Genomic DNA, 13,613 nt, shown 5'->3' on the forward strand with positions numbered 1-13,613 from the left:
TATTCAATCTATAATATTTCATTATGATGGCTTGAGCAGAATGTGACATAGGGAGTGAAGCGCTTAGTGGAATGTTAAAGACAAAGGAGTTTGTGAGAATGAAAAGTCAAGATGTTTTACTTCCTTTACTGCACAGTAATAAATGTTATTAACTCTTGCTCTCACTGGAAGAATATAAACTACCCTTAGAATTTTCTTCAACAATTCTAAAATAATTGGGTATATATGTTTTGAAAATTTCAAATTTCAAAGTAAATACTAACTTTAACATGCCACATTTTTCTTAATTGGCAATATTTGAACTTTATTCTAGTTATTTACTTTCTGAAGAACAATTACCACTAAATTCTGAGTCCAAACCGTCAGAGTAGGTCTTGCCACATTACTATTTTTGTTAACCAATTTTATTAATGTAGTGGGGTTATAAGAGGAAATCAATCCACTCTAGTTGAAGTTGGTCATGGTTCAAGTTGGCAAATGTTCAACAGGAACTTCAATGTGGGTATGGGTAGGATAAGAGTACCAGAAACCAATTAAATATACAAGCATTTCATTTTCAAATATATATATTATCAATTATCAAGTGTTTGATTTTATATATATATATATATTTCTTTGGCAGCATAGTTACTCAGTGACAAATGTCACTGAGTTTAGAGTCCACTAATGAGTTTCTCTTAGAAACTGGCTTCTTTCAACTTGTTTGGCCTTGTCTCTTCAGATGATTTAAACATGGTTCCTTTAACCTTAAAATCCAAACCAGGAGATACAGTATAAATCACTGAAATGTGAGTTCTTTTAAACTGCATACTAATGGTTAAAAAAAGGACATGATTATTCCCTCTGTGTTAGAGAACCCAAGAGCTCCTTCAATTTCCTTTTAGATTCTGTTTCTTCCTTTGGCTGATATTCAGTTAGGCAATTGGCATATATGAATTATCTTGTGTGGTCAAAGAATTCTTCCAGAGTGGAAAGAGAGGTAACTATGGAGATGATGTCATAGACTAGAACTCTTTATAAAAGAGAAAGGGGGTGCTTTCCTTTGCTTTAAAGTAATTTGACCTAGTATTCTATGCATATTTGTGGTACAGCAATAACAGTGACTCCCACATATCAATAAGAGCTATATACCTGGCACTGAGATAAGCACTTTATGTACATCCTTTCCTTATTCTTCACAAATGTTGTTAGGTTGTTAGTAATACAGCCAAAATTTTAAAGCTAAGACACTGAGACTGACAATTACATAACTTTTCTCAGTAACATTGCTTGTTAATGGTGGTACCAGAGCTAAATTTTAAGTCTCTTTGGTTGAAAAGCCAATATGAACTTGCTTTTTTATTAGGATTATATAAAACCTGGCCTCTTCACCAATATCAGCCTAATGTTAGGTAGCATTCTGTGAAGATAAAGATAGTCTCTGGAAATGTGGCAGAATACACACATGGAAAAATATACTTTAAATATAATGTACAGAAAACACATGTAAATTTACCTTCTCATTTACACTATCATTTTCATTTCAGTGATCTCCAGTATTCTTTTACCTAGTTGCTTGCAGCATGATTACACAACTTAGACATGGGAGCAGATCTACCAACTTGGGTAGGTCTGATTCTGGGAGGACCAATCTAGCTTTAGGTGATAACATCCTTTAAGTCTACTGAGCAGAATAGCTTCAAGCAGGTTATCAGCAAGGGTCTGAGACAAAGTAATTGATTTTCCAGTAGATGGCAGCAAAAGCAAAACCCGGGCAGGCAGTATGGCAGAATCTGGGCTATTGGGCAGAATCAAAATCAGAAATTCATCAGCAGGTAGCAGACCCACAGGCAAAAACCCATGGATTCAGAACACTAGCCTCCAGGTAACCTGAATATTATGAGTAGACTAAGGAACAAGACCTCAGAGGAAAGGCAGTAAATGTTCACCATCACAGGGACTATATCGACCCAACTTGGGCAGCAGAAGAGGACCTAAGTTACAAAGCTCAACATCTAGAGGCAAGTAAACATCACATCTGATTAAAAATAAGGCCAAAGAATAAAAGTTAAAGCTGATTAAATAACTCTTGCTATAGCAGAAACCAGGCGATAAGTGGATACCAAAGTGAGTCTTACCTCATCACACAAAAATCCATAAATACTTTCTTTAATTTTCCAGTTGGTTAATCTCTATTTCCTTCTACTACTCTAATCAAGAGCATTTGTATGTATAGACCATAACACATGAATACAAGTTCTAACCTTGGTTTAAGTACCTGTCTACTTTCCTTATACTGTCTCTTCCACTCCTCATGTCTTTCCTTCCTTTGCATTACTTTGAATCCCTCTTTTACCACTCTTTTTCTTTTGTACCAGTTTCTCACTATATCCTTGGTGTTGGCTTGCATCACGGCATCATGGCAACAGGCAATCTAGGCAGTAGCTGGACAGGTAGGAGATCCTATCATAGGTACCCACTAGTAGGGAAAAGATGGATACAATCCACTCTTCTGTGTTCTTCAGGTTTCACTTTCTAATTCCTTGGCAATGGGACCAGGTTGTATCTATTGCTATATAATGACTGTTTCTCTTAAATTACTGGATTTTTCCTAGAGAATCAAAAGATGAAATATTAACCCATACTATACTCTTAAAGAATAAAAACTATCTGTGTTTAGGAAGTCCCTAGAAAGATTAAACTCTATATACCTGCACTTTGCTATTTAGGGTATTGAGTAGAAAAGATTGATAGCAAGGAAGAAACAAAAATAATAAACATTTCTTTCTCTTCTGAGTTAACATTTTCCTATGTTTCCATTTAATGATTCTACTGCTAGAGTAGGAACCTACAATCATGACAGTGAATTTTACCAGTGGCAGCGATATGAAGGAACTCAGGCAACTGAATTCCAGAATTTCACATTTTCCTCAAGTAGTGTGTTGTGAGTTTTTAAAAGAAAAGTTCCAAATATTCACATAAGATCCTCTAAATAGATATTACATTTGAAATGTAGTAACCTTGATATTTCCAAACAATTTTCAAATATTTAGCTATAAATATGAGAAAACTTAAAGATAATAGTTAATCCATTTTGAAAAATTGATGACAAACACAAATCATTCCTCTTCAGTCAAATTCAGCCTTAATTTCTTATTGATTATTTGCTCAATTGAAAAAAACAATAGAGTATCTAGAACACTGGATTCTATAATTTAATATTTATAATTTTTTCTTTCATTAATATGTACATAGTCTGGTTGAGGTGACTGATTTCAAGTCTAAATAAATAGCAAAGTTTCTCATGCATTATAACAAAGATCAATAAACTTTTCTAGGTCAAATAGTAAACATTTTGGCTTTTGGGAACTAATGACCTCTATTACAATTATTTACCTCTGCTATTGTAGCAGGATAACAACCATAGACAATATATGTATAAAAAATGGGTATGCCATATTCCAATAAACTTTTATTTACAAAATTAGGTAACAGTCTGGATTTGGTCCACAGACTGTCGTTTCTGAATTCTGCATTAGAATTTTTCTCTCTTACTGCTTCTGACCTTAAATCATTTCCTAACACATGATAAGATTATATATATATATATAAAATATATATAATATATATGTATAAAGTGTTATATATGTATAACACTTTAGTTATCATATCGAATAATTGCATGTTTGTACTGCCTACCTCTTCCCAGTATTTTGTAGGTGTTTGTGGTCATTTGACCCATCCTTCTCTTCCATTTTACAAATAGAAATATTTGGCCCAATGGCAGAGATAAAAATTTTTTTTAAATGTATCTTCCATAATCATTTCCTCTTTCTTGATTTTCTGTATAAAACTGTCTAATGAAAGACGAAAGCCATTTATGGGATCATGGAACATTAGATGAGAAGGGACTCAGCAGGCATTTAGTCTAAGTTCCTGTTTGACAGGCTAAGATATTAGGATAAAGAAATTAAGTGATTGCTGAAATCAGTCTAGATAGGGAAAGCAAACCACAAATAAGCATTCTCAAGTTGAAGTCAAGTCATTATATATTTAGTAAAGTGTAAGCAGCATATCCTACCCTCCCCCCATTTTAGCAAGGGAGGCTGCACATTCATATCTTTAAAAGTACACTCCTAACAAACTCTTCAAAGGGTGAAATCTCTATGGGATCTTCTCAGAGTACATAACAAATGAACTCTGATCTGCGTGTGGTTGTGAACAATGGGGCCATGTATTTTAGAAAAGTGAAGGTCAGTCTAGTTCTGATTAGTGTGTGTGTGTGTGTTTTCCCCTGTGAGCTTGTGGAGATGAGCAGACTGTGTGTGGAATGTAATCTCCAGAAGGGTACCAGAAGCTGGATGTGAGGTTGCTAGGCAATTTTCCCTATTGTTTTAAACAAACTGCACAGGGTTGGCAGCAGCTGTCAGAGTTCCTGGCTCTTAAGAATAACAGAGCTGAAAAACACAGAGAACAAAGGTCTTCCACAATAAATGGCAATAAATAACAGGAACTTTCTATGCCAGTAAATGCAGGCACTTGGATGTTAAAGCAATTAATAAGGTTAACACATACAAGAGGTCATTTGAATTCTATTTGTTGTCAAATATATTTTGCCCCCAGAAACTTTAATTTAAATGGTAAAACAATCTGAAAAGAGAATGGTAGGCCATGTTTTTAATAAATTCTTCCTTCAAGATCACCATTCTTGCTTATTTATTTTTATTTTATTCATGAGGAATTTTGTCTCATGGACAGCAGTATAAACCTTGCTCTAAATAAATGTTAAAGACCTTAATAAAAACAAATTCTACAATTTATGTTAAAAACAATTCAGACATCTGTACTATCACCACATGACTCTCTTTTCACCCCCTTTGTTATGCCATCCCTGTTCCCCTCGCGTCTTCCCTCTTCGTCATTAGGGCGGTTCATCACCCAAGATTATACATGTAAAGAAATTGAATAGACCTACACACACACACATGCACACACACACACACACACACACACACAATCGCATATAACTGTTGAAATCTGACTAACCTCTATGGGTTACACCATTATCAGTTTCTCAGTTGGAACAGTGTCCTGTAGCTGTGAGACAGACTGACATTGGAAGAGGCGGTGGCACATGAGACTTGTCAGTACATTGCTTTGCATCCTCTTATGAATCTAGAATTATTTCAAAATAAAAATAATTTAAAAACCAAACAAGGCCTTAATTTTTAATATTTTGAGGTTAGGGATATTTTTCCTGACACAATGGATCATCGTGCTGTTGGTTTAATTCCTATCACTGTGTAAATGATTCTGTCCTTCAACTGATTTCTGCTTGAATGTCCATTTCAAAACAATTTGAAAGATGTAACTCAGACATTTCCTGCTAATCAATTTCTTTGACATGTTGCTAGGCTTAAAGGTCAGTTGAATAGTTATTTTTAAGAATCTATTTATGGATTTTAAACCTTTGGGAATCTAAAATCAGGATCATTCTGAGTAGAATAAAGGCGTAAGAGTTTGCCACATACACAAGTCTTTCCAAAACAACATTCCTTGTTTTTCTAAGTGTATGTGTATGTGTGCAATTTAACTTTTAATTTTGATATAAGTACAGATTTATGGGAAGTTGCAAAGATAGTACATAGAGGTCCCATGAATCCTTTATTCATTTCCCCCCAATAATTACATCTTGTATAACTATAGCGAAAATCAGGAGCAGGAATTTATATTGATACAATGTGTGTGTACAGTTATATGCCACTTTAGCACACACAGGGTGGAATAAAAAAATAGGTTTACAATTGCTTATATGGAAAATAATACAATAATAAATAAATAATATGGGAATAAACTGTTTCACATACTCAGAACTGTAAACCTACTTTTGCTCTACCCTTTATGTATAGATTCTTATAACCAGCACCTCAATCGAGATTGAGAACTATTCCATCACCACAAAGAACTACTGCTGTTCACATTTTCCAGTTCACATGAAGCATAGAAGTTTCACCTCCTTTTAAGTCCCTTAATCTTCCACTGTTTATAGTATAATTGTCTTAAATATTCCATTATATATATTGATATCCAAATCAGTCAATGTTATATTTTTGTTCTGTCAAATGTAATTTAAAGTACTCAAGGAGAGAAGGAAAATATATTATATTTACATTTACTTTTTCCATTATTCTTTCTTCCTGAAACTATTTCTGCTGGACATAAAATTCAGGACTGATTGTTCCTTCCAGCATTTGAAAAATCCTGGGCCCCTGCGTGTGTGTGTGTGTGTGCGCGTGTGCGTGTGTGTGTGTGCATGGTTTTCTGCTGAAAAATGCACCCTCATTTGAATTGTTTTTTTTTCCCCCTACAGGCAAGTTATAGTTTATTTCTTGCTGCTTTTAAGGTTACTTTTCCTTTACTTTTCAACAGTGTTATCATGATGTGGTGGGGTGTAACTGCACTATTATTTAGGAAAATAACATTTATGTTTACTTTTGAAAAATTATTCATAAAATCCAAACACATAGCAAGTAAAAGTCATCAAAACTGCTAAATTCAAAAGGTATATGATATGTAACAAAACTCAGATTTTGTCTATTTCTTCTATTCTTAACCCTTTTGTTCCAATTTGTTTTTAGGCATTTAGGAATTAAAGATAAAAGAAAGCTTAAATACAAAACTATTACTTCTTTGTTATTAATAATGCTAATACATAATAGGTTTTCTTATAGTTCTGCTGAGCAGTTATTTTATTTTTTTATTTCAAAACAATCAACCTGTCAGGCCAGATCCTTGATTTCCTTTTTTATCCTCATTGTCTTTGTACCACCACAGAAGAGCAGATGACTTATTCTGAAACATAATATTTATAAGCAAGAACAACTTTTTTTTTATTAAGCCTTACTTCACTGTCTCTCAGAGATTAGAGGGATCAATTAAGTTTCTGAATCTGAGATTTTTTTCCTGCAATATGGAGAACTGTCATGAAAATTATAACAGAAAAACTTGGTTTTAAAGTCTGTTTGAAAAACTCATGCTTGAATGGTTGAAGGATAATCTGAAAAGGTATGAGTGAACTGTATTGTTTGGATAAAAAAATGCAAGTTATTTGAGGGGGACACCTCCTAAAACAGAATTATCTGATGGAGGGTGGACCCCTGGGAGTACAGGCTTCCCCTGCTAGATGAGTGTTCTAGGAACCCCTCTGTATCAGTGGACCAGTTAGCATTGTTGTGAGAGGCTGCATTCAGCTTCAGTGAATTTTTTTTTGAAGATTCTTTCATGTGTTTACCCATTTCATGATGGGGGATTTAGGAGCGCACCTGCCCACACCGCACTGAATATTCAGCAGGTTTTGACCAAAAGCAACATGATCCCCATGGCCCACCCTCTCTATTCACCTGATCTGGCCCCAAGCTACTTTTTTTTGTTTCCCGAGATGAAAAAAATCCTGAAAGGGAAACATTTTGCCGACATTGATGAGGTGAAACAAAACACAGCAGAGGCACTAAAGGGCATTGAAATCAACGAGTTAAACAACTATTTTAAGCAGTGGAAAAAAACATCTTCATAGGTGTATAGTATCAAATGGAGAGTACTTTGAAGATGACTGAAGTTTAAATATGTAAGGATAAATACACTATTTTTTACAAATAAATTCCTTTTTTTCTTCTTGCAGAAAAGCCTTACTATAAACTTAAAAAATGTCTAAAACTGCTAGTCTGTGTTATAAAGTCCACGTTTAAAGTGGTGAATGGCCAGTCCACACAGGCAATTAGTCTGTATGCAATATCTTAATTGCAGCATAGTAGAAGGGTACTTCCATTGATGATAAAGATGAATACATTCTGGAAGTTGTCAGCAAAAAAGAATTTTAATAGAGGTAAATATAATTTCATATATGTCACTAGACTTTTACATAATATCTGAATGTATCACATGCTCTTCCAGGAATAATAGATTGTCTCTAGTACTTGTATTAAATCATGGACCTGAGTGTTAAGATAAAATTTTGAAGAGCTTTCTGGAAAGTTTAAGTACTTGAGTTCTGAGGAAGCATTGTGTACTAAATTTAAGGAACATATTTTTTCTTTTAAAACATATGTGTCAAATATTACTAAATATTTTATTTCAAATAAATATATTAGAATATTATTTTTCCTACATTTTCATCACATTTGTCTCAAGGTAAGGTGAGACAGGAAAGCATAATGAGAGATAAACACTACGTGCCTAAGCCTTGTCTTAAGTATGTTATGAACAATAAATCATTGAACCCTCAAAGTTGACTTTTTAAATATTTTATCACACTCAGTAATAAGATCAGGAAACTGAGATAACAACAGATTCTAACAGCTAATGGGACAATTTTTAAACCTACAGGTCTGAATCCATAGCCTGCATTTTTAGCCACCAAATTATAGATATGCAAATGAATGTAAGCATTGTAATTAGAGAGAACTGGTGAAAAACTTTACTTTTCTACTTACCAGTTGTACAAACTTGGCAACTGAACAATTGAATGTCCTTTTCTTTAAAATGGGAATAAAAATTCCCACCTTGAAAATTTTTGTAAAGATTAAAGACAAGTAAAAACATCCAGCACTCCCTAAAAGGTCAATAAACAGTAGCTATTATATATTATGTTCTAATGTTTTCTTTCTAAATATATAAAACTAAACTTTGAGTATTTTCCTCCCTCTATGGATTGATTAGTATTTTTTTAAGGTAGTGATACATACCCTTTCTCCTCAATATATCTTAATGTATCTTTTCTCTCTTTCTCTGCTCTCTCTCTTTCTAATTCCATCTTTATTTTAAAAAGTCTTATATTCCCTAAGAGCCTCATATTTGACATTTGTATGTCATACTCTACCAAAATTTCTCCAACACAAATGCTCTATTCTTGTTATCTTAAATGACCTGAAACGTGACGCTCATTCATCACTTTATAGCTTTGTCCCTGTTCTTTTCTCTGTTTGTAATGTGTCTGTCTAGTGTCCTCTCTACCTATTCAAATATTCAAACCTAAACATTTAGTTGAAATCCTGTTCATTCAACAAAGACTTCCTATCTATTTTATTTGACAATATAACACTATCCTCTTGTAAAGACCAACAGAAGGTCTCTTAAGCCCCATTACGAAGGCCAATTGTGTTTCCTCTGAGTATCTGGTTTGCTTTTAACTTATTTATACTGTCAATCATATAAGGGTTTTTTGTGTCTATGTTTACCTGGTCATCAGAAACTCTGGTCCTAAATGTGTGGTCCATTTTAGTAGCTAGAAAATACTTCAAAGCATGCTAATTATGCCTCTAAATTTATAGATGAATTACTTTTCTTGTATTTTCCCATCTGACCATCACACAAATTTGATTTTAATTTTTGCATGTGTTAAACTCTAAAGAGTCAATAGAATTTTATCTCACCAAAAAAGTAGTCCTACAAAAGAAATGCTTGGAAAATCTCTGAAAAAATACAGAAAATAATGTAAAACAAATTTAAAATTACCTGTAAATAACCATCCAAAATAACCACTTCAAATTCTTTGACCTATTTACATTATAGTTTTCTGTGAATTTGTGTGGATGACTATTTTCAAAGGTTTTAAATATACTAAAATATAATTTTGTATTATATTAAAAATAATGTTACATGAAGTATTTTAGGTCATTAAACATTATTTAAAAACATGATATTTAATGACTTCATAATAATATGTCATATAAATGTTTCATCATTTAATTGAAATATTCATATATAGTGGGACATGTATGCTGTGTTCAATGTTAAACACATCACTGCTATAAAAGTTTTGCATTGACTATCTTAATTGTTAAACCTTTAACTTATATTAATGTAAATTAAAGGAAGAGTCTCAATTTATAAGTTGTACATATTTCTAAAATTATTAATACTTGTAGTCAAATTTCTCTTTACACAATTCCTCTATTCATTTGACAATTGTGGGCACTGTGATTCTAAATTTATGTGATGTGATGTGATTTTAAATTTATACTATATGTATTTCTTTTATTTCTAAGTTAATTTACTCTTTATTATATTTTTTCCATTACCACTTAGTCCCCTTATACCTCCCCTTCCCCCCCAGCTATCACCATACTGTTGTCCATGCCCATGAGTCCTTTTTTCTTACTTGCTCAACATACATTTCTATAAATCACTTCAACACTTTTGGAAAAGGATGTATAAGTAAATAAATGAATTAACAAATGAGTGGGTATATTTCCAACTCAAATTAATTTTTTATTAAAAATCATATGTAAATGATATAACAATGGTAGTATTACACAGTTTGTTGTGTTCCTTTTTAATTTTCTTTTAGCATTAATATCATTTTATCTTCTGAAATAGGTTGAAGAAATTGCTTTTAGAAGACACTGTATGATATTTCTTTTAAATTTCTATGTTTTATATTTGTGAAAATATATTTATGTCATAGTATATGTATTGCTTGACAATTAGACTTCACAGTTCACCAAAAAACAAATATTAAAAAAACAAACAAACCAAGAACCTTTAACAAGAAGTAGTTTTAAGTATTGTGGTGAGAATACAAATAACCACAATTCCTCTTGTCCTTTCAGGGTAACATCAAAACAGCTAAAAACAATCTTTTCCCACTTTCTTCTTACACAAAAATGTTAGCCAGTGACAACATCACATATATTCTTTCCCAAATTTTGTTTATAACGTGATGCATCACACTTCAAGACACTGAATCCTTAGAGTTTCTAAACAACATGACAATTAGATTATTCAGTTGTAAGAACTCAAAAGTCTGGGGGATGCAAATATATATTCTGAGAGCATTTTACTAAACCAAGAAAAATGCATAGAACACAAGAATGTTTGAAGACAAATAGCAAGACTGTTTTGAAAAGAATGAACCTGAAATTGTGTCATGTCAAACTAACACTATTGATAAGATTACTCTGGGGTAAAGTGAACAAGCTTACTAGACTTGATCACACTGAGAGCCAAGATTGTGATCTCTAAATATTTCTTTTCCAGTCATAGAAACTAGGACTCCTCAGGACGAAGGTCTAAATGAGCTTCACATACCAGAGAACAAAAGAAGCTTTCAAAGCTACTAGGATCATGTCTAAAGTACACAAGAGCCAACTGGAAGAGAATCCTACTGGCCACAGAAGATATTTTGGTGCATCAACAAGCATAAAAACTGTGTGAGAGAGAAATACATCAAAACAGAATTAAGATACAGCTCCCTGTAGTTTCCAAAATATATTACCCCACACCCATCTACTTTGCATTTTCTAAAACTAACTGCTCTTCTCTGAAGTCATTACCTTAACCACTCTATATGTTCTTCATGTTCTGTACATGTTCACTATAATTTGTAGGGTCTGAAAAATAAGTAAAGGCAGCACATGTGTTTAATCTCCCACATTCATAAGCCTCAGAATTACTCTTAAATATTTTTAAAGAAAACATGCATGAAGACACACAAATCTGCTTTGCTAGACCAAAATAATGTCAAAATTAAGTGTGGATTTCTTTGCAAAAAGGCTATCTTTCTGTTGAGTACCAGCTTCATTTTTTTCTCATGTACTTATTCTAAATTTCTAATGTGAATAGAAAGAATTTGACTACGTTCTAGGAAATAGTTTTCTGACTGATTTTTATCTTTAAGGAGAGTTATGTCATTTTAAGTGTTTTCTTACTGTGGAAGTTGAGCAGTAGTTTCCATTAAAACTTCTCATGTACTATGCTGTGCAGAGAAAATTAGACTGCACGTCCATCTTGTTCTTCAAAAAGCTTTAATTGTATAGCACCCGAAGTCTTACTAATCCACATTAGTAATACACATTATAACCTCAGTAGAAGATATTCACCATGTGGGGCAAAAACAAAGGGAAACATACAGTAGTATAGAAGTAAGACATTGGAGAATAGCAGAGAAAACACTGAATCTGGGTTCAGCTACTGGCTCTATTTTGACTGCAATTTTATAGAAGCATTTAACTTTGAAAGTATATCTCTTTATGTGTAAAACTGCATAATTGGAAAGGATAATGTAACAATCTTCTGACTTTCTGTGATTTCTTATTGTTAAAACTATTCAACATACTGAATGTATGTCAAAATTCTATATCCTTGAAATGGAAGAATATTACTTAGAAAAAGAAAAACTGTAAAACATTTGCAAGTTTTAGTAAGGATTTTTAACTCAAAATACATTATAAAATGTCAAGTTTAATGGTTCAAAAGTAGAGTATTATCTTTTGAAAAATCATTAATTTATTACAAAGTTTATTCCATAATATCAAATATACTTGTAATGACAGATTATACAAATATCTAACACTTATATAAATCCCCTAACTCTGTAAGTATTTCTTAAAATTTACTGTGCCTAACTGTCACCTGGAAATTTATAGAACTGCAAATTCCTACACCCCACTCAGAGATTATGAGTCAGTAGTCTGGGTTAAGGGTATGTTATCTACACTGATACTGAACAAACAGGAAATTCTTAATGTAAGTTTCATGTATTACTCTTTGGAAATAATAGTTAAATACCCTCTTTGGAATTCTTTCCATAATAATGTCATCAATAACTAAAGTTATTTTGAATTTATACTTGTAAAGGAAGACATAATCTCTCACATAAAACCAAACCCCAAATCCCTTACATGTGTTTAATAAATTAAGTTTATATTACATTGATGTGAAGAGAAAATTCAAGTTTAAAATATATTTTAATGGTCTGATCATTACAACATCTACTCTAGTTTGCCTATCAGCCAATGTTAGGAAAACCTGGCTCTGTCACATAATTTAAAATACCCGTAAGGAGGAAAGTGAACCAACTTCTGGAATAAATACAAGTATTCTTGCTACAAACATCAGAAAGCAACAGCACAAAGAAATAATAAAGGCATAAACTCTCCCTTTGTATGGCTATATGATTCAGAACTTGGGATATTTTTATTTAACTATCTGGGATATATGTCATATATCAGATTATTTTACAGCTGAAACATAGTCCTGCACCTTCATATTACAGATAAAGATCTACATTAAAAGTTTATTCTACTGTTACTAATTATTATTACTAAAATGTAACATATAAATGTCTAATTATTTTTCCTTTTGGATTTCTCAAAGACAGACAAAGTTTTTAAGGAAAATTCTAATGTTAAATAGAAAAAGCATACTACCAAAACAAGATGTGCTGAAAGGAATGGAAGAAGAAATAAACCATCTGACTCTCTTAGCTAAAATAAGAACAAGCTGACAGTAACCACAGGGGAGGTGGGAGGAGGATAATGGGGAAAGGAGAGGAAGGGTCATCAAGGAACATGTATAAAGGACCTGTGAACAAAGCCAAAAGGGTGCAGGACTGACGGTGGGAGCTGGAGGTCAGTGGGGCAGGGGAGAGTGGAGGGAGGAAAATGGAGACAACTGTACTTGCACAATAAAAATAAATTAATTAAAATTAAAATTAAAAAATTAAAATTAAATAATGTTCCGAAAATGGGAATAAGTTTAAGATTTTCATAGCTTTATTATAATTGTTAGAAAGACTGACCTAACTATAAGCCAATAGTAAATATCAACAAGCTACAGACATTTTAAATTATTTATTT

The 13,613-nt window shown here is 32.6% G+C and overlaps 1 long non-coding RNA gene across 1 annotated transcript in view; it reads left to right on the forward strand.

Annotated features, from left to right (window-relative positions):
- The window catches only part of LOC129072467 (uncharacterized), a 112,701-nt gene extending 100,842 nt beyond the window's left edge, over nt 1-11,859 (forward strand). Inside the window, exon 4 of the long non-coding RNA XR_008529354.1 lies at nt 11,014-11,859. This is a non-coding gene — a long non-coding RNA (uncharacterized LOC129072467). The remainder of the gene's footprint in view (nt 1-11,013) is intronic.
- The last annotated feature ends 1,754 nt before the right edge of the window (nt 11,860-13,613 follow it).

Source organism: Pteronotus mesoamericanus, unplaced genomic scaffold, assembly GCF_021234165.1.
Source record: "Pteronotus mesoamericanus isolate MK-2021 breed Mesoamerican mustached bat unplaced genomic scaffold, CSHL_Meso_final contig_32, whole genome shotgun sequence".
NCBI lineage: Eukaryota > Metazoa > Chordata > Mammalia > Chiroptera > Mormoopidae > Pteronotus > Pteronotus mesoamericanus.